At 49.4% G+C, this 21584-nt stretch overlaps 1 protein-coding gene across 3 annotated transcripts in view; it reads left to right on the forward strand.

Moving 5' to 3' along the window:
* The first annotated feature begins 305 nt into the window (after positions 1–305).
* Positions 306–21584, forward strand: part of Rd3 (RD3 regulator of GUCY2D) — a 29177-nt gene continuing 7898 nt past the window's right edge. For 2 of the 3 annotated variants that reach the window (XM_047521153.1, XM_047521154.1), the window contains exon 1: positions 16999–17212. The gene's annotated coding sequence lies outside the window, so the exon portion shown is untranslated. Of the gene's footprint in view, positions 363–16998; positions 17213–21584 lie in introns of those variants that run through there. The other variant, XM_047521155.1, reaches the window with a different exon arrangement.

The following is a 21584-nucleotide window of genomic DNA, read 5'->3' on the forward strand; positions in this document are numbered from 1 at the left end:
CTCAGTGTTCCTCTCCTGAGAGATGGAACCTCTTACAGGAGGTGTCAGATGAAGAGGAGGCATGGCCCGTGGCCTTGGGAAGTACCCAGCCTACTGGGAGACCTGTGATATGGCAAGACTGAGTCAGTATTTGGGGGCTTCCATGTTGGGCTGTGTCAGATGGATGCATGGTAAGCACCTCTGTACCAGAATTTAGGATTACCCCACACTGTCCCACTTTCCTCCACCAATCTTTGACCTCTGCCTTCTGTGGTCCCAGCTGGTGTTGACAACCTAGCCTGGTTCACTACCTACCGGACCCAGGAGCGAGAGGGGCCACTTCTTACCTGCCTCGCCCCTCATCTGCCTGAAAACCACATCAGGTAAGGCTGGTACCAGGTCTCTTGGTTGCATCTCTGTCAGAGGGAAAGGCTCCAGAAGCCTGGGTCTGAAATGAGCGTGGTTGGTTCTGAGTGGGCCTTAGAGGCAATTTCTTTAGACCCTCCATTTCCAAATCTTCACTCTGTGGCTGGGAAAAGGCAGGGAAGGTAAAAAGTAAGATGGAGACAAGAACCCCAGAAAACTGCTAAGAAGTCCTTGAACTGCCTGAGCAGATGTGGGGCAGATGTGGAACTAGTGAATCATGCTCGGCTCAAAAATTCCCCAGGAGCTTGTGGAAGAAACTGGGCTCAGCAGTGAGATCACAGGGACTGATGAGGCCGTATGGGAGAAGCAGCCACGTCCTCCCCGTCATCCTTCTTCCTACTTCCTCCACCTTGCAGCACAGCCCGCCCCTGCCTGCAGCTGGCCTCCCTCCTCCTGCTCCTCTGCAGCCGGCCTCTGGCTCCAGTTTAAGAAAGGCTGGTGCTAAGCCCGTGTGCACAACTGGTTGTGCCACAGGGAGGGGGGATCCTACTTAATCTTTCCGCAGCCATGAAGAAGGTGTACTGTCACGTTCCTGGTAAGTTCTTAATACACATTGAACAAAGGAGTGGAATAATAAATAAATGTGTTTCCTGATTTGAACACTATAGCAACCCTTTGAGGTACCCCAGATAGTTACTATTAATAGCATTTACAACTGGGGATCAGAGACAGAGAAGTTGCGTGCAATCACCTAGGTATCCAATGACCACCTGGGGACAGACCTTGTTCCTTCCACACCCACCATGCTGGTTCCTACACTAAAGCCCACGGCCTGTTTTTTTCAACCACCTGCAGCCTCTCAGCTACTTCATGGGGTTCAGAGGGCTCAGACTTGGGGAGGGCCCAGGGATCAAGTGGGCAGGTTTGCACCCTGTTGGCCCTGGGCTGGGGAGACAGTCGACGTGGGTACATGATTCTGTGAGGGCCTTAACCCCAGGACTGGATCTTCCTGTGGTTGTGATGGTCTTAGGTCCTGAATGTGGAGGAGGGTTATTGTATTGTTACACGGGTCTCATTGTCAATTCATTTATCTAATCTTTCCCAGACAGGTCTGAGCAAGATTGACCTTCCAGCCTCAGACCTTGGCTCCCTGAATTACCTCACAGGCCACCTTTTGAAACAGGGCATGTGGGGTGCACGTGTGTGCCTAAGCGGCCTAGTTGTTTTAGCAGGGATGGTTTATGACTTTGGAAAGCCACTCTGATGCCACCGTAGCCAGGCCAGCCTGGATGCTTCCATGGCTCAGAGGGCATCCCCTTGTTTCCTGGGAGCACCAAGGAGCACCGTGGGAGGGCACAGATCACTCAGGGTGTGAACCCTGCGACCCCCGCTGGCATGGGAGTCCCTAGGGTAGGGATCTGGGCCGGCAGCAGTGACTCAGCAAGGTGGCAGAGCACCCGGAGGGCCTTTCCAGGACACTTCCCTCCGCAGCCCGTTAACCCGGCAGTTAATGATTAACATCTCCCAGCGTGAAATGGCCATAGGGTGCCAGAACTTGGAACTTTGGAGGGAGGCAGGCTCGTGGGGTCTCCTATTGTACTGGCAGGAAACAGGCCCAGGCAGGGTCAAGACTTAAGCCAGGTCTTGAGGTGGGACCGGGGCTGGGGCAGTTGGTGGCAGGGAGGAACTTGAGCCATGAACTTTTCTGTCCTTGGTGCCCTCCTCCCCTGCCCAGGTGCCCGTGCTTAGCCATCTCTATCATATGCCAGGCACCATGGGGCACATTCACTTGAATCACTGTTGTCCCCTTGCCCATTTTACAGATGGACAGCTCACAGAGCTGAGGTGAGGAGCCCTAGGTCCTAAACCAGGCAGAACCAGAGTTCAAACCCAAGCTCCAAACACAGGTCATGGGAAGCTTCGGAATGCCAGAGACACTTTTGCAGGACCCCCGTCTATCAATTCCCCACTGCTTGAGTAGAGGAAATATGAGGTGCCCCTGCTCTACCTATTGGGTTCGGGGCTCCCTTTACACACTCACAAATCATGACTGCAACCTTAATCACTCAGTGCTACGAGCCCTTGCTGTACTGTGCCCCTTTGGGCTGCAGGCAATTACTGAGTACATGCCATACCACCTGCAGGTTCTTGGCATTGACCCACTTTGAGGGGTTCCTCCACCATGGAAGGAATTTATTTCAAAAAGTGAAAATAAAAATATTCCAAAAAGAGCCAGGCATAGTGATGGCACATGGTTGTAATCTTAGTTACTTTGGAGGCAAAGACTGGAGGATCATGAGTTCGAGGCCAGTGAGATCTTGATAATGATAATGATAATAATAATAATAATAGCTGAGAATGTAACTCACTGGTAGAACACTTGCTTAGCTTGTACAAAGTCTTGGGTTCGATCTCCAAGGTACTGCCAAAAAAAAAAAAAATTAGTTCAAAATTTTTTTTTAAAATCTGAAATGAAGCTGAAAGTTCTGTAACACAAGATTTGCTTTCATGCCTCTAGGGCTGGAACTGTGAGCTTCTTCCTGCCTGCACCCATGGCTGGGCAGGCTCTCAGGGATCAGAGGATCCGATTTCCCCAGAATCACCCTAGACTGGTTGGAAGTTGAGGTTTGCAGGGACTCCAAGGTTTCTTCCCTTACTCACCACAAGATGTCACTGCTGCTCACAAGGACACTGAGGAAGAACAATTTCCAGCCCTAGGTTTACTGAATCAGAAACGAGGGGTGGAGCCCAGTGATCTGTGGTTTCCACAAGCTGTCCACGGCATTCTGAAGCATGCTCAAATTTAAGAGCCACTGGTCTAAATCATTCTGCAAATCCTGATGCCCCCGAGATCTTCCCCTCTTCAGATAGTCAGAGGAACCCAGTCTGTCACCCACCTGAAATTCCCACCCTATACATAACTTGGGCCGGACCTAGAATCTCAGAGCTACAGTTTCCTGCAAAATGGGGAAGATAGTCCCACTAGACAGGATTGTAACAAGGTTAAATTGAGACAGTGTATGAAAATGTGTTTGCAGAAGGTGAAGAAGTATGTTGCAGGGGTGTGTTGTATCTGTTGCTGATTTTATTTTGAGTGACAAGCTCTAAAGAGTTGGAAGGCAGCTTGTTCAGGGGATCTATCCTACATCTTCTCTTCCCTCCATTGCTTCTCTATTTCTTTCTCATCTAGAATTTTCTTTCAGCCACTCAGGGAAAGCCATGTTTGACATAGCAGCTTACACCACAGGAATAGCTTTTCAGGCTCTAGCCCCTGGGTTAAGTGTTTTATGTGTATGATTTTGTTGAATACTTATCTATTCCTAAGAGGGAGGTGCTACAAGGATACTGATAAGTAAACAAGAGATTAAGTAATTTGCCTAAAACCAAGTAGCTACCAAGCAGTAGGGTTGGCTTTGATTAGGTAACATAACATGACAGGTCTCTCAGTGGTTACACAGTGCTGCCTCTCCCAAAACTCATTTCCCATCCCTGCCTAGGGAGAAGCATGGTGCTGTGGAAAGACACTGGTTTGGGATTCAGAGTCCTGGTTTTGCCACCTTGGAGTTCTGTGATCATGGGTGGATAACTGTCTTATGTAATGTATACAACAGGACGTCTGGTATATCACAGGGGCTCAATGTATTTAGAGTGTTCAACAACCTCCGCTCTCCCCCATTGTCCCCTCCCCAGATCAGGCAAAGATGATCCTGGGACCCATAGGGACAAAATATGTGTCCTCTGTCCCTATAATGTCCCTGAGAGGCATGTGATGAGGTGGAGTCTGGCTCCAACGCTGGTCCTTGGGCACTGCAGTGTTCCCAGGGACATTCTGCCTGCCAATGAGGGGTCACTGGTCAAGATCGCTCACCGGCTTCCCACCAGGGCGGCTCTGAACTCCCTGGAACTGTCCGAGGAGGCGTGGTGTGGTTAGGGAGGCTCCGCCCTGCCTATTAGATGGCCTTGTTTCTCCAGTCCCCCTTCTGAAACTTGTCCAGCCCACTGACCAAGAGGTTGATTGCAGGAGCCCAGGCACTGTGAGGACTGTCCTGGGCATGGGGCAGATCAGTAGGTATGCAATGCAGAAGGCTTGTGCATTGAGCAAGGCTTGAATCCTCCTAGTTCTCACCAGATAGTTAACCTTAATTAAGCCCCATCGATACATCTCAGTTTCCTCATCTATTCATTGGGAAACTTAAAAAAAACTTTTGTTCTTTTTACCCTACTCTGGCCTGCCAACCCCCACTTAACCCCCCCTCCAAAAAAAAAAAAAAAAAAAAAAAAACACCAGAAAAACTGGATTTCTGTCCATTTCCTTTACATTGGATTCATTTTCTGATTCGTCCCAATTATTTTGGATGACAAGGGTCAGAGGAAGTTAAATAGGGAGTTGGGTTCAAGATGCAGTCTCAATGCTTGGTTTTATAACCACTTTGGAAAACAGTTTTTGCAGTCCATTAAAAAGTTAAATACACACCTACTATATGATTCAGCCATTCCATTCCTAAGTATCTGCCCAAACCCAGTGAAAGCAAATCCACACAAAATTTGTACATGGGTGTTCATAACAGCTTCATAGTCAAACATTAGAAGCATCTCAGATGTCCATCAAAGGTAAAGGAATAAAATGTGTAACTATCCAAGAGAAAACTAGAAAACTATAAGTACTGATGAACTACCAACACATGCTTCGACATGGATAAATCTCATAATAATTATTCTGATTGAAAGAAGCCAGACCCTAAAAATTTATATTTTGAGATGTCTGTGTGAATTTGACAATCATCATTTGTGCATGATATCAGAGAATGCAAAGTAATCTACTGTTCCAGAAAGCATGTCGCTGTTTGCTGGGTGACATGTGGGGGGAAAGAGTATCAGGGCAAGTTGCAGGGAGAGGTTATAGGGGTGTCCAATTGTGTGCTTTAAGCTGGAGCCTTTTGCTGTATGTCTGCTATACCCCAAGAAAGAAAAAAAAAAAAAAAATCAAACAAATAACAAAAGTGAAGAAACTCACCAATCTATGGGAAAACATCACATCACCAAACCTGTGGGCTATTGATGTCTTTGAAGGAAAAAAGGAGTGGGGTGGGTCACAAAAATATTTTAAGAAATAATGGTATAATATGTTCCAAATATGAGGCAAAATTATATGAGGTGTACAGTTCCAAGAAGTTCTATGAACTCCAAGCAGGAAACAAAATGAAAACGTCCCCAAAACCTACTGCAAACGAAATACCTTAAAAGAGAGAGCAGGCCGACACATCCAGAGGGAGGCTCCTCTGCAAAAACCAGGATATCTGAAACAATCAGGAAGTTGTTACATAAGGTCTAGTTCATCCCTCATGTGTATGCTTATGCAAATTTGAATGCAACGGAATCAATTTGAGTTGTTTGTGTTCATCTCTTCTGTGAATGTTGAAATTTGTAGGAAAATGTCAAGGGTATGACCCCATTTTTGACAAACTACTTGCACAGGAAAATTCTAATGTGTTTTTAGATATTCATATAGGTTTGAGAAAAGTGTTTTAAAAGACAACAGATAATTATTGTGGTCCAGGTGTATGGGATTGGTGGGGTTTGGCAAGTTAAGGGAATTTTTTTCTTTTTCTTTCTTTCTTTTTTTTTTTTAGTACTAGGGATTGAACCCAGAGTGCTTAACCACTGAGATACATTCCCAGCCCTTTTTATATTTTATTTTGAGACAGGATCTTGCTAAGTTTCTTATGGTATCACTAAGTTGCTGAGGCTGGCTCTGAACTCACAATCTTCCTGCCTCAGGCTTCCAAGCTACTGGGATTACAGGTGTGTGCCACCATGCTTGTCTATGGTAGGGGAAGTGTTATGCATTTGAGCTTCATCGCTTTTGTCTCAACAGCCTGGGTTAATTTGGTAATATATATATATGGACTCTGATCAACCCCAAGAAGGAAACTCAGTGCAGAATGACTTAATGGCTACTAAGACCAATAGTGGAACAAGCCCGACTTGCTTCAAAGCACATCCAAGACTCTGCCACTTACATGTGAGCCCCTGGACCAGTTATTTATTCCATACTGAAGTTTCCCCATGTATAAAATGGAGATTGTAACAACATGCATTTCATAGGCTGTTACAGGCTTAAAGAGATTAATGCTCATTTGCCTACATTTTATGTACTTAGATGTGTGTGAGAGACAGCATGTTTGATGCATAAATCAAATGTAAATTGCAGCACTTAGCTGCATGTTCGTAGAACAAAGAGAGGATTCAAACTGGATACAGGGATTAGTCTCCTAGTGACCCAGCCCACACTTAGTGAAGAAGCATGACCCTGCGGTCAATCTTATTAGAGATTCACTGCAAGGCAAGAGGCTTGTGTGGCTTCAAAACACAAAGGATTTGATTAGGTTTCCAGAATGGATGTAAATGGTTACCAGTCTGGTTAGAAAGGAGGACATAGGAGGAAGAAAGTTTGAGGGGAGGGAAAGGGAGGGAAGGGGAGGGGAGGGGAGGGGAGTAAATGTCCTCATCCATCCCAGATGCTGCCATTTTGTAGGAAACCAGGGGGAATGGACCAAGGTATATGGTAGAAGCTGAGAGTCAGATATGTCATTTAAAGTTGTTAGAATCACCAGTAGAGAAACTCAAAAGCAGAAGAAGAGATGTTTGAGTGGGAAATGAGGCCAGGTAATGAGGGCAGGTGACTCTGGTTGCCATGTTTACCAGCTAAGGTGTGGCCCTGGGGACTGAAGGCGGGGCAGGAGGAGCACAGCTGAGCTTTCTGAGCAGCCCCTCTGGACGCCCTCAGGTGTGCCTCTGTGGAACCCGACTACTGCATAAACAGGTGAGAGTCTCGGGGGTCAACAGGGAATTCCGAGCTCTACAATTGCCCCAATAGGCTGGGCTGTCCGCCAGCATCCATTCCTTGGTTGAGGAGGGCAGCCTATGGGAAGTTCTATGGCATCAGGCTCCCGGTCAGCAGGTGGGTGGTGGCGGGGTACATGCCCAGGAATAGATCCATTTCTCAAATGGGGTGGGAATGGGGCCCTGGCTTTGTAAAAACCAGGCTCCTTCCTTCCTCCCTTCCTTCAGTCCTGGGAGGTTCTCTGAATAGGTATCACCAGAGTCAAGTTGATTGCTTAGGGTCCCTTGAGTAATGTAAAGGGCCTGGCCTTTAGGACCTGCCGATTTTAGCACCAAAGCTTTCAGCAATTATTCCCAAGCCTCAGTTTTTTCATTGACAAACTGAGAATGCTAAGGATGTAATCATGGGGTTGCCGTGGGAATTAAACGGCTGACGACGTCACTGGTGGTGCCGAGGGCCCAGTGTGCGGCAGGCCCCTTCTCCTCCCATCCCATCAGAGGCTCGGCTCTTTATTCAGGGGGACGAAGTGGTGCCCGTGGACCCACTCTCCTGGTGGAAAAATGAGCCACTGAACAAAGAAAGGGACGGGTTTATACAGGTTATTTTGAGGGGTGGTCTAGTGAACACGTGTCAGTTTGCTGGGACACTCAGGATTGTGAGTTTTTTTGGTCAAGGTCTGTGGGAAGGGTCTGAAGAGGATTTGCTTTGGAGGAGATAACGCCTCCTGGAGACCGTTTCCTTTGAGGATGATAAACCTCCTCTCTGCCTGCAGCCAGCATCTGGAAAACATTAGTCTTGGGAGATGAAAGCTGTCAGTGCTTGGCCTTCAGTTTTCCTCCCTTTTCTTTTTCTCAGGCCTCCTTACTTTGGGAATTTCTTATTCTCCATATCCATTAGTCTGGGTCCTGGTTGAGCCCCTCTCCACAGCCAGCAGCCTGGCTCATTTGCAGCAGCATCTTAGTGTTCCAGGGGCCTGGGCGGAGTCTGGTCAGGGCAGAGAGAGGACTGGCGGAGTTGATCCACTTCCCTGCTGCCCCCCCAGGAAGTTCGCTCCCTGCTTTTACTAGAGAGAACTAAGGCGACTGAGGCCGTAGGCTCAGCCCCAAAAGTGCCAGTGCGGTCACTCAGGGGCACTGACTCTGGGAACACCTGAATCTGGGACTAGATGCTGTTTATTGAGAGGTGTCCAGAGCAGGGCACCAGACAAGATGCTTTGGAGATCTATCACTTTTAATCATCACCACCACCCTGCAAGAAAGGTTTCTTATCTCTAGATTTTAGCTGAGCTCAGAGAAGTTGGGACACAAAGCTGGGATCACACCGCCAGCAAATGCCAAATCCGGATTTGAACCCAGAGAGGTGGGTCTTTGAAGAGCTCCCTCTCTTTCTCTGGAAGGCCCCTGGCCTCTATGCCAGGCTCCCAGAAGCCGGAGAACATCTCTGCAACTCACCACAGACACCAACTGTTACCCAGGCTTCTGAACTCCGTGGGCGATCAGGACCGGGCAGGGGCCATGCGCCCAGGATTCATTCTTTATAGCCCCAACGCCACAGGATCTGCCCTGCCCTCCTCACTGGGCTCTGATGAGGGAAGATCTGTGTTTATCAATAAAATGAAACGAAGGGCGCGAAAGTGCTTTGTACGTTGCCAGGTGCTGTGCACGTGCAAGATGACTGACTGCAGCTCATTTTCCCCTTCGGGCACAAAGACTGGCCCAGTGAAGTACGAGGTTGGATTTCCACGTACAATACTTCTTTTGCAAAGTCATAAAGCAGAGGGGTCAAGTTCCGTAACTACGGTCACATACAGCTTTCCCTTGTCCAGGGAAGTGGAGATCGCATAGTTGGTGGTCACACTTTCCCTAAGGGATGTTCCCCAGGAAAATAGGCAAACTCAAGGTAATGCTGTCATCTAGAAAGTAACTGAACACACTTTTTTCCTTGCGGAGTCCTTTGTCTTCCTTCTTTTTTAAGTGTCATACTCTGGTTTTAAGAAAGGTAATGCTGCAGCCACGTGAATATTTTGAGAAGAATTCCCGCAGGTGTGCGATCATTTTCTTCATCCGGGGGATACGTTCATTCCAGCCACACAAACGTTTTCCTCTGCGCACGTCACCTCTGTGCATCTGCACCCACGGTGGGTCTGCTCTGGTGCTTCTGCTGGTTTTCACAGGTTGGGAAGTTAGAGAAGTTTTGTCATAACTGTCTTATAGCTGGGTGGTCTGGAATATGGATGTATTGTAATTTAGGGGAGATAAAACCCAGGGCTTCATGCATGCTAGGCAAGTGCGTTACCACTGAGTTACCTCTCCAGCCCTTTTAAAATTTTTTTATTTTGAGACATGGTCTAAGTTTGGCCTCAAACTTGTGATCCTCCTGTCTTAGCCTCTCCAGTGGCTGGGATTATAGGATTATGTCACTGCAGCTAGCAGGATGGATCCTAATTTTCAAGTGGCTCCTCTGTGGCTGATCACTCCTGGTATGTTCTCAGAGCATGTTTCTGAATCTTGTCTTTCCAATTTCTGTTTCCAGTTTCCTCTCTATGAGATTTCCAGGGATTCGTGGCATCTGGTAATAGCCACAAGGCTCCTGCCCAGAAGCAAAACAGGGACTTCTTGCCCCATAGAAAAGCAAGTTGGTGCCTCATCCCTGGGGTGCAGACCTCTCTGCTTTTCTTGTGGTGGCTCTGTTCTTTCTCCTTGGCCATCTGGCTGGCAGGAGGGAGGAAGTGACGCTGCCTTTGGTTTACCTTCCAGGAAAAGAGCCAAGGGCATGGTGAATAAACTCTGGAGAGCCTACTGATGCTTCTGGCAACTTCCAGCAGCCTGCGGGCTTTACACAGGGCAGGTCCCCCACCTGGCAGTGGTGCCAGACATCCCGGCTTCTCCCTCAGCCTCAGGACACAGGTCCCTGGGATCCTCTGTTCCTGGGGTCCCTCCTTGTTCCCAGCAAGAGCAGCTAGCATTTGGAAGATTGCTGGAAGACTTTCTCTTTCAAGAAACTTTCAGAACAATAAGAGAGAATGACCTGGAATTCCTCCCCACCCCATGCAAACACACACACACACACACACACATACACACACACACAGACCACCTCACCTCCTCCAGGTAAATGAGCTTATTCTTGTCACAGAAAATCAGATTTATTTGTTGCTCATGACTGAGGCTTAAGGTGATGTGCCCGGGGCTTCTGTCTGACTTGTTGGTGCCATAAAGGCAGTAGTGGGCAGGGCAGTGGTTTGGCAGAGGAGCATAGGTTACCGTCCTGGCTTTGTTACTCGCTATGCTATTTGATGAAGTTGCTAGCCCTTTCTGAACCCATGATATCAACAGGTGTGGAGTAAAGTAGCCAAGCCCCCTGCTCTCTCTGGTTCTGCCCAGGGACAAGAGAATGGTGCATGGGCAGGGGTAGGAGCTGTGGGCTGGGGCTGCTCTCCAGACAGCCTCTAGATCTCTGCAGTGCCCTGCCTGGGCCGCACCCTTCCTTGGGGTTGGAAGCCCTGCCAGGGTGCAGGTAGCTCTGCCTTCTCCACTTCCACCCTGGGCCCCAGGCCATGGGGCTGGCTCAGAGTTCATGTCTCATTAATCTTTGTTGAATAAATAAATGCACTTAGGATTCCTGGGGTAGAAGTTCTAGCCTCGAATGCGTCCATCAGAGGACTGCTGGAGGAGAGGCTGCAGACCGAGTTGCTCCGTCCCTGCTCCTGACAACAGCAAGGCATCTGTTCTGACTTGGGGGAGAATTTCTATCAGACCAGCCACATCCTTGACCTTGGTATGTCTTCTCCATAAGAAGCTGCTCTGAGCGGGGACAGACTGCTGATGTGGAACAGGGCCACTGGGGGGTTGGGGCTCCCCACTGTGGCTCGTTCTCAGCATCACTGATGTGTGAACCCAGGCTCTAGGAAGTGGGCGCTGAGAGGTTGTCGTATGTGGAGGAGGGGCATCCCAGGAGTCGGGAGGCAGCAGCCAGCAGGGCAAGGGTGCAGGTATCAAAGAAAGGGGGAGACCTGGGGGCCTGCAGGGAGCCCTGAGGGGAGAGTCACTATCTGAGGAATTGGCAGGGCGTTCTGTGCAGAACAGGGACAACCTCCCTCTTTAGCCTCTCTACGACACTTTGCATGAATTCTGGCTTAGGAATGCTTCCTGAACAGTGAGGGAGGTGCCGAGGTTCACACAGAGCGAGAACTCTGGGTGCTGGGCGGCAGCCCTGGGGGCACTGGTTCCATCCCCCGGTTTCCGTGGCAGGGCCCCAGTGACCTGTACCACCTCCCTGTTGCTAATGGCCCTTCCTGGACCTCATTCTACTTGGCCTCTTAGTGGCACAGGATGTCACAGCCCACTGGTACACATTGGCTTTTCCTCTTTGACTTTACCAGAAGCAGAACTGGAGCCAGGACACACTCTAGACTTTGGAGGTGATCCAGGAAGCAGGAGCAAGGGCACAAGAACAGTGAGGCACGAAGAAGGGAAAGCCAGCATCAGGGCACATGCCATAATTCTGTTTGGAATGTCCCTCAAAGACCCCTGTGTTAAAGGCTGGTCCCCAGAACTTTGACATATTGAGAAGTGGTAGAACCTTTAAGAGGTAGGGCCTCATGAGAGGTTTTAGGTCATTGGGGTGTGCCTACAAAGGACCCCAGTCTCTTCCTCTATTTTTCTGTTGCATTTCAGTTGTGACATGAAAGCTTCATCCAGTCACATACTCCCACCATGATGAGCTGTTCCCAACCCACCAGAGGCCTAAAGCAATGGGTCCCCACCAACAGTGGACTAAAACCTACCAAACTGTGAGCCAGTGTAATATTTTTCTCTTTAAAAATCAATTGTCTCAGATGTTTGTTACAGCAACAGAAGGTTGACTAATGCAGTGTGTTATCAGGGTTATTGTTGAGAGCAATACAGCAACAGAGTAAGATTCCATGGGGACTTCTTGCGAATTGTAAACGCATGCCTTGCAGAACTGTCCATTTGATGAATGGGAGCATGGAGCATTTATCTGCTGGCTTCTATCTCCCAGTCAACAGTGTCCCCAGTGATATGAACTGCCCCACACTTCAGGACTATTCTTGCACATGGGTTTCCTTGGCTTCAGAAAGCTGAAAGTGGAAAGGTGGCCATGAGCTTAAGTTGGGATGTTATTAATTAAAGGAACCTCTGAGTTCAAACAGAATTGCCCACCAGACCTGGCCTGAAAACAGAGGCGGGCCAAGGGGATGTGACAAGGGCACAGAGGCATCACTGCCATCCACACCCGCCCTTTCTTGTCTCTGATATTGGGTGGTAGCGTTGGCCTTGAGCTTCAGTCAACAAACAACGGCTAATGCCACAGGATCTCCATGCCCTCCTCTAAATGCTCACATATTCCCTGTTTGATGTAGTCTAGAATTCTGCCAGAGCCCACGGAGACACATTAGCAGAGAATGCTTAGTTCTCCTTGCTTCAGCCAAATTTTGGCAGGAATGCAACCAGAATAAGGCCATGGTGTGAGGCTCTTCCTTGCTCGTTCTCAGCCCCTTGAGTCCATCCCAGCCTCTCTTCCCTTCTGATCCTGTGCGAGCTGAGTTTTCTGCCCTGTGCTCATGGTTGAGCTTCCACCTCCACCCTATGACCTCCAGGTCTGTACCGTAGCTGAACCCTTCCTTCTGCATATAGAGCCGGTGCCTGGACCTCCCCTCCTGGGACTCAGTCTCCACCTCTGTGCAGCCAAAGGCGAGCCTGTCTCCCCTCTTCCAATCTCCTCCGCATCCTGGCTCTCACATCTCACACCATCAGCCCAGACTTGCCAAACAATTCCACCCTCTTTGTCCTTCTCCACGCCAAGTCCCAGTGGCCTCCCAGCAGCCAGGCAATTTACTAAGTACTGGGCTGCTGTCATTGCTCCAGGCTCACTGACGTGCTCTGAGCATTGCTCTCGGAACCCATTGAGATCCACAGGTGACCTTCAGGTCTGCCTGTGATCATCTGATCCCACATGGTCACACCTTCCACCATATCTTTCATGGATATTATCTCTTTTCCTCTTTGAACCCCATGATCTCATAACAGAACCTCCCCAAAGGGCTTATGTCCAGCCTCTTTCCTTCAGCTTTTCTCTTCTTTAATGCAAAGCTTATTCAACACAGGTATTTTCTCCATAAGGCTCATTCACAGCCTCCTTGCACTTAGGAACACTGCACTTCAGCACACTTGGTGACCAATTTAAACAGCAAAACACACAAAGTGTAAGAAGTGTGGCACTAAATACTGCAACATGCCCAGTTCCCTCTTTCCTTCCACTTCCACTAATTTTGCTTCTTCTCAGAAGCATTCCTGGGCTTGTCTCAGGCCTCCAGTGTGTGGACCGAGGTGTGGAGCACCCAGGCTCTTCCATCGTCCTCTAATGGTCCCACGCCTTTCCCACCTCCCCTGGATTGTGCATCCCCTGGTGCGGAAGTGACCGCAGCTCTGCAGAGTCCACTCCTGCCTGGCTTGCATCTGTTTTCTTCAGGTCCTTGGGCCTGTGACCATGCAACTCTCAGATCTCAGGTTCACAAGAGCAGGGAGCAAGTTGTATGTTTCCTAAAACCGGGACCAAAACCAGGTGCTTCTGTTACCACCTTTTTAAATTGTTTTGTTTCCACCATGTGCCAGGGCCTGGACTCCTTGCTCTTGAAAGCTCCCATTCTGTAGGAATGCTGAATCAGATGCTCGGGAAAGAGTTAATTCTCATTATTTCTGGTAGTCATGCTTTAGAAAGTTCCCTTAGTTTTTTTCTCTCTCTCTCCATATAATTCTATGTATTTTTCTCCCCCCTCCCCACACCTTTTAACCTCTTAAGCAGAATGAAGAATGAGGCCTGAAGAGGGAAAGGGGAAGGAAGGTTGGGAGGAATATACATTCTCATTTTTTCCTACAATCAGACCCAGTGCCCCTCTACCTGGTGTCTTAACCCATTCAGGTCGCTGTTGCAAAGTACTGTGAACTGGTGGCTAATGAACCATAAAGACTTGTTTCCTCATGCATGGAGGCATGCAAGTCCAAGATCAAGGCACAGCGGATTTGGCTTTTGCTGAGGTCCTGCTTTCTGATTCACGGGCAGTGTCTTTCTTGCTGTCCTGAAGGGGTGGAAGGAGTGAGGGATCTTGAGGGCTTCTTTTATGGGGGCACTGATCTCATCCATGAGGGCTCCACCCTCAGGACCTTATCACCTCACAATGGCACCATTTTCTGAAGCCTTCCCTTTGAGGTCTGCATTTTAACATGAATTTTGGAGGGACAAATATTCAGTCCAAACATCTGGAAAAGAAATATGGCCCCAAGAATGGAAAGAGAACTGAGAGAAGATGAACAGGAAACTGCAAGTCTGCTCTGGACCTACGAATATTCTGTCAGTTTCATTCAGTCTCTTTTGGGATTTGAGCTACATGGATCTTAAACAGGACTCTGAAAATCCCATTCACGACTGAGGAGTTAGAAATGGTATGAAATGGTCCCTGTAACCTGGAAAGATGCCAGAAAAAAAGAGAAAACAGGAAAAGCATCCCCTGACACACACACAGCCAGGGATCTTCTCCAATCTTCCAATGGCTTCATAATTCCACATCTCCAATTTTGTAATCAAATGCCACCTAAGGGGCAATGCTGTGGCTCCTCTGGTGCTTCACCATTTGAACGGTCGCTGAATATCTAACTGCACTTCGGCAACTTCTATTGATGCCTCATGAAAGGGAAAAAAAAAATCATTCACCCCCTCCTCTGCCCAGTAGGAGCTCACTCGGCAAGGATAATCACAAAGCCCTCGCAGGCCAACGAACCACGATAAATTAGCAGTCAGCACACACAAGGGATCAAGGCAGCAGACAGCAGAGGAGGTGGAGCAGGGAAGGCCTCTTCTCCTTGTCATAGGCATCATTTGGAAAATGTGGGAAAGGGCTGGGCTGTGCCTGGAGTAGAGGCTGCTAGAACGCTGTTATTTGTGTACCTGTTCCCAGAGTCACGGGCTCAGGAGTCTTGAACCACCATCGTGCTTTGATACATTGCTGTGGGTGGGACAATCCTCCCTCTGATGGCCCAGAACAGTGGCTGGTGTGCTCTCACATTAATTGCGTGCGTGCGTGCGTGTGTGCGTGCGTGCGTGCGTGTGTGCGTGTGTGCGTGCGTGTGTTTGAGGATGAAGTATTAAGACAAAAGCATGGCTCTAGCAAAGGAGTGGCTTTCATTATCCACAGAATATCAAGTGTAGACCCAAGGTTGCACAGCTTTAACTCTGAGACCTAATCCTGTCCCTGCTCCACCCACCCGCCAGATGTCCATCTTGATCTTGGCTGACCCAGCACTTAGGGAGGCTTGACTGGGAAGTGTGGGGAGGAGAGGAAAATGGGCTCGCCCAGCCTCAACCAGCTCCTGGCACTGTGCTTGCAGAGAATGGAATTCTAGAAAAATACACCGCACAAAGAAGTGTGTGACTGCACTGCTCACCCCTACACCTTGATGTTTCTAGTGACCTTCCCAAAGGGAGGCCAGAGCCTCTCATTCCTCTGCTCTCTTCCTCCTGGAGTGGAAATGCCCTGGATCTCTGAGCCAGAACCCTCAAGGAGGGACCAGGACAGTGGTGGGTGCTCAGAGGTGGGGGTCCTGTCACCTTACTCAGATTGCCCTTGCCTTAGTTGGGCCTACCTTGGAGGCCACGTAGGAATTATGGGTTGGAGGAGGTCATCCTCAGCTCCCCAAAACATGTGCATCTTCTGCCCCCCAGTGATCCTCTCAGTCTTTGAGACAGTCCTGCTGTGAAATGATCAAGAGGAGGGTGTGATGCAGCTCTGAACTCAAGGCCCCTGTTTGCCTGATGCAGGAGGGGACACAGATGGAACCAGCCGCAGGACAAGCACAAAGTGACCAACCACCTTGGGATGAAAATCTAAATGTGAAGGCCCGTGGGCAATCTGAGCCAGTGTCACCAACCATTTCACAACCATGGTTGTGTTTCCTGCTTCATTTTCAACACAATCAAAACTGGATAGGTCCAAAAGTCACTCTGTCACTTGGTACCCAGTACAGCATCACCTACGATCTATTATAATGCAGCATATTGTCCGTTCCAGTACCCAGTGATTCTCGCAGGGCAGCATGCCTCCATTTCAGTGTCATCTCACATCCATGCAGTATAGACTGGCCCATCTGTAGCCTGTAGAATAGTCTGTAAGTGACACAGTGTCCTGATTGCAGAAAGGAAGGAGGTCTGGATGTGAGCAGGATGCAGGTGGACAGCGGCAGGATGCTCCTGCTGGTCCTGAACATGACCTCAAGTGCCACGAAAATCCATACTTCATGTTCCATGGCTCCCTCTGCCCATCCTCTGTACCAGAATCACCCCTCCTGTTGGAGGGAATAGGTGGAAAGAGGAGACCTCCATTTGAGTCACCCACCAGGTAACTGGAAGCATCTATCAACAGCAGGTGGGCCAAGGGCTCCACAGAGGGACCCATGAGCATGGACTTGTTCCCCCAGCTTGCGCTGCACCAAATGCTGGCGGGGGAGGAAGGGGCCCAGAACGCCATCTGGACATAGGCGCCCTCTCCACAGGTCTTCTCAGGCATCTGTACCGGATCAGATGCTCCCTCATCAGATAATACTGTGACAGGCAAAGAGGCTTAGGCAGGTCTCCACGGCAACCGCAGCTTGGGAGCTGGCCCTCCTCCAAGTTCAGCAGGGAGCTGTGACTCCAGCCTCCTGGGACACACAACACTCCACAAACACCAACCCAGCTGCATCTCTCCTCCAGGAAGTACTGTTTTCACTGGAAAAACTTCGACAAGGCAGAAAGCACAAAGCAGAAGAAGGCAGCCAGCAGCAGAAGAGGAATGGAGAGGAGGGAGCCGGGGAGGATGTAGGCCACGCTGCCCACCACTGCCCGCCACCCTTGGCTGAGCGACTTTCTGGTTTTCCCTGAAAAGATCCAGACTCTCTTCTCCCAGACTTGGAAGCAGAAAGCAGGATCCCTGCTGCAAACTTAGACTTCAACAGAACCTCTGGAAACTTGGTAAGAGGGAGTTCCCCCAGAAGGCCGTGGCTTCCCCACTCACGCCCCAGAACAGCCACAGCCTTAGGAGTGAAAGCCCAGGCTGGGCTGGTCAGCCTTCTGGGGGGTGGCAGGTTGGAAGCCAAAGAGCAGGCTGGAGCCTGGCCCAGATGGCCACAGGTAGGCCCCTTCAGTCCCCATCAGTTCCAGGAAATGAGTGGACTGGTGCAGTATTCTTGGTCCCTGGTCTGGTCATTGCTTTATAAACTCATAAGGAGTCATAGCTTTTGTCTGTCTGGAATCAGCAAGCCTCTCCAGGAGAGGCCAGTTCCAGTATTCTCTCTTCTGCTTTTGGGGAGAGGGAAGCGAGACCCACATCAGAGATCCTCTCATCAGGTTGAGAACCACAACTTTAGCAACTATAATTCCCAGGCCCAGAGTCAGGTCAAGGGATTTAGCAACGGCTAAGATGTGTGGGTGATGTGTGAGCCTCAGTCCCCTTGACCATGAAGCAGCCTGTGCACCCCTGATAAGAAGCCCGAGTGTGGGTCCCAGACAGATCAGTGCAGGGTGGTGATTGGGCTTGAAAGGAAAGTCTGGCTGTGACCCTAGGATTAGGGCAGTATCTTGGGGATCAGCCCCTCCAATTGTGGTCAGTTGCCCCTCCTGGTTGCACCTCTGCCTCTGCATGAGGACAAACTGCCACTCATTGATTCAGGAACCTTCTCAAGTACCTACAGTGTGCCGGCCCAGTTGACACAGCTTTTGCCTTGCAGAGGTCATAGCTGGGTGATGAACTACAGCCGAAACAGGGAGAACCGTGCCCGACTCCAATGGCTACTGAGATCTAGGCCACCTAAGTGGGGGAAGTGAGGGGCAGGCTGAGGGAGGTGTTGAACTGTAAGATGAGCTAGTCCTTGTCAGGTGGGCAGAGGACCCACAAACCAGGCTGAGTCTATCTGACTTGGTGGTTCTTTTATCCCGTGACACCCAAGATAAATAAGGCCAATTTGCAATCTATGAAGTTGGCCTTGGACCTGGACAAAAACAAGACTGGAAGGAAGATTAGCCAGAAAGAGGAGTACCCACTCTCTCTACCTACCGCAGGGCTTCTGCCCAGACCCTGGGTCCAGCTTCAGCCACAGCCAGCCTGCCTGCTCAGTGAGGTGGCTTGGTGTCCATGGGCCCTGTGAGTCACAGGGGTAGCCCTGTATCCGGGCTTGCAGAAGCTCAGCTAATAGAGCCCAGTTTCAGAGGGAGAAGAGTCAGGACTCAGGCTCTTTTTGGACTGAGAAATCAGCATTCCTGGGTCAAGGACTACACACCTTTCAGTGGTTGGCCAGGCACTAGCGCAGGGCCTTGGAACCCTCTGGAGGCTACGGACACTCTCCCCACTCCATCAGGGGGACAGGGGTTTGGGGGCATATTGGTCTTGTCACCAAGCATCTCTGGTCCTCCTCAACTGCTAACTACCCAGGACCAGAGATGACTCTTGCCCTTGAGGCAGGTGGATGGGTTTCCTGGTGTCTCTAACAGGCGGCAGCTGGTAGTCGTGTATTCCAGTGAGCAATAGAAAAATGGTTATCCTCAGGGATATTCAGAAACAGGCTTAAGGGAAGGCTGAGAGAGAGTACAGGGGGTTGGGAGGTATACTAACCGGGAAAGGCAGCAGCAGGAGAGCAGAGAAAGCGAGATAGGACGTGAGAGAGCGACACCTAGGGGCAGAGACCAGACATGCGAGGCTTGTCCTGCTCCAGGTCAACCAAGGCTCCATTACTAGAGCTTTCTGTCTCTCTTTCTCCCTCCCTCTCTCTCTCCCTCTCTTTTTGGTACCAGGGATTGAACCCAGGTGTACTTGACCACTGAGCTACATCCCCAGATCTTTTAATTTTTTAATTTGAGAAAGGGTCTCGCTAACTTGCTTAGGGCTTTGCTAAGTTGCTGAGGCTGACTTTGAATTTGTCATCTTCCTGCCCAGAGCTTTCTCTAGGAACATGAGGGCTCAGGTCCTACCACGCCAGGACAGAAGACAGAGCTGGAGAAGTTGGGGTCAAGCTTGCATCCTCTGTGCATCTGGGACCCTTTGGCTATCAGCAAAGCCTGGGAACACATTCTCAAAAAAAAAAAAAAATCTCTCTAAGTAAATTCAGTGACGTTCACTGGTTTGCAAAGGAAACCACCTCTATCAAAGTGTAGCTATTTAAACAGTTAAAAAAAAAAAACAAGTTGTGGCATAGTGATATATATGCTTCTCTATCAGCATGTAAAATAATGAAATCTAGACCAGGCACAGTGGCACGTGCCTGTAATCCCAGGGACTTGAGGATTACAGGCTGAGGCAGGAGGATTTCAAGTCCAAAGCCAGTCTAAGAAATTTAGCAAGGCCCTAAGCAACTTAATGAGGACCTGTCTCAAAATAAAATATAAAAAGGACTGGGGGTGTAGCTCAGAGGTTTAGTGCTCCCTGGGTTCAATCCCTAGTACCAAAAAAATAAGAAGCTAAAAAAAAAAAAAAACTAATGGCAGATCTAATAGATACCATGACTTCAAGTAGCAAAAAGAATGAGTGCTGTTTCATGAAAAACAACTTTGAAGAGCCAGGAACATAGCTGTGATCTTGTCTGTGATCACAGGTGCCACTGATACTACTGTGACCTGGTATTTCAAGGAAATACTATCTTTTAGTTAAAGGTTAGTGGAAACAAAGATAATTTTTTTTCCTTCCCTATCCAAGTTTGTAACCTCTGAATTCTCCCAGGACCCCAGGATAAGAATCCCTGTGCTAAGCAACAATGATGACCACAGATTTGGGTGGACCAGCTTCTGGCTGGTTAAAAAGCACTTATGCAGACCTCACCTGACTGATTTCAAAGTATCTTGAGTAGGTACCCTTATGTCCCCTCCTACAGATGGGGACACTGAGGCTCAGAGCTATGAAGGTGACCTGGACACAGGCAAGATACATCAGGGAGGGGAAGGGCATTGGAGCTGAACTCAGCCTTCTCTGCCAAAGCCTACAGGCCTCCCCACCACCAGCCTGTTTTACCTGGCGGGCAATGGACCAAAGGCAGGGTGGGGCACAGGCAGGTCACTGAACAGGACTGCAGTTTACAAATGTTTTCGTACACTTTCCTCATGTCTCGCAGGCGCTCTGCCGAGTGGGCCACACAGCTGTATTAACCCCATTTCATAAATGAGGAAGGTAATGAACTTGAACAAAGTCACATGGTTAGCGCTCAGCAGGAGCTTTGGGGCCTGCCCTTGGGTGATTGCCCTGCTGAAACCCAGAAGTGCTCTGCTGTATGGGGGTGTCGTCCCCTCCAGGAGCATTGCGATCACTGGTCTGCTGGTTTTCCTCTTTCCCTTGAATGCACACTCACCGGAGGCCCAGCACCCAGCACAGGGACAGGGACAGTGCACATACTGTCCCCTAGGTTGCTGAGGCCAAAGTGTCAAGAACTCAGGCCTGGGCTTCCACCTCCAGACCCCAAGACTGCCCAGCACATCCACTGCCCATGGCCTTGATGACCAAGCCTGTTGGAGAAAAACCCCAGCAACACCAGTGAGTGAACACAGACAGGGCAGAGGTGCTGAGGGGAAGCAAACCCACCAGGCGGAATGAAAAGGGAAAGGTATCTGAGAACAATCAGCGTGGAGCTAGATATTTTTCCAATGTTTAAATTTTGACTATGTGCGAAGGTGGGAAGAATAGCATAATAAGAGTCCATAAAAACCTCCATGAGACAATTGTTTGTATTTTGCCATAATTTCCCTATTTCTATGTGTACATATATGTAGCACTGCCTGAATGATATGAATGTAGAATACTGTGGACATCCATGAACTCTGGCATCACATCCTAGCTTCCCCCTAAACCTTAATACCGTTTTTCTACTTAAGACAATTAACAGTCATTCCTCAACATCCAATTCATGTTCAAGTTTCCCCCAATGTTTTCGAAGAAGGACTCAGTGTTCATACATTTGAGGTAGACTGGCTGTGGGGAAGCTGGCAATCCTCACAGGAGGGTTCTGAGGTCCCCAAGGCACTGCCACAGGCCCAGTGTGAGCCAGAGAGCGAGGTGGCTTGGAAATTCACAAAGAGGAGTTTGGTTCTGCCATGGTGGTTCATCCAGAGCAAGGGAGGGAAAAACTCAAATTGTGCAAAGTCCCAGGACAGGTCACTCTTGCTGTCCACAGTCTACACACACCCTGGCATCAGTCTCAGCCATGGAACAGGTCCTAGGTGGGTGGGGAAAGGAAGCCATCTCTGGAATCTGAGAGTCGGCCTGCCTGCTTCTCTGTCTCTGCTCTCTCTTCCTCCCTCTCTCTCCCTCCCTCCTTTGTTCATAAGAACTTAATCAGACCTGCCTGAGAGCCTCCTGGGGGAGCAG

This window comes from Sciurus carolinensis, chromosome 12 (genome assembly GCF_902686445.1).
Source record: "Sciurus carolinensis chromosome 12, mSciCar1.2, whole genome shotgun sequence".
In the NCBI taxonomy this organism is placed as follows: Eukaryota; Metazoa; Chordata; class Mammalia; order Rodentia; family Sciuridae; genus Sciurus; species Sciurus carolinensis.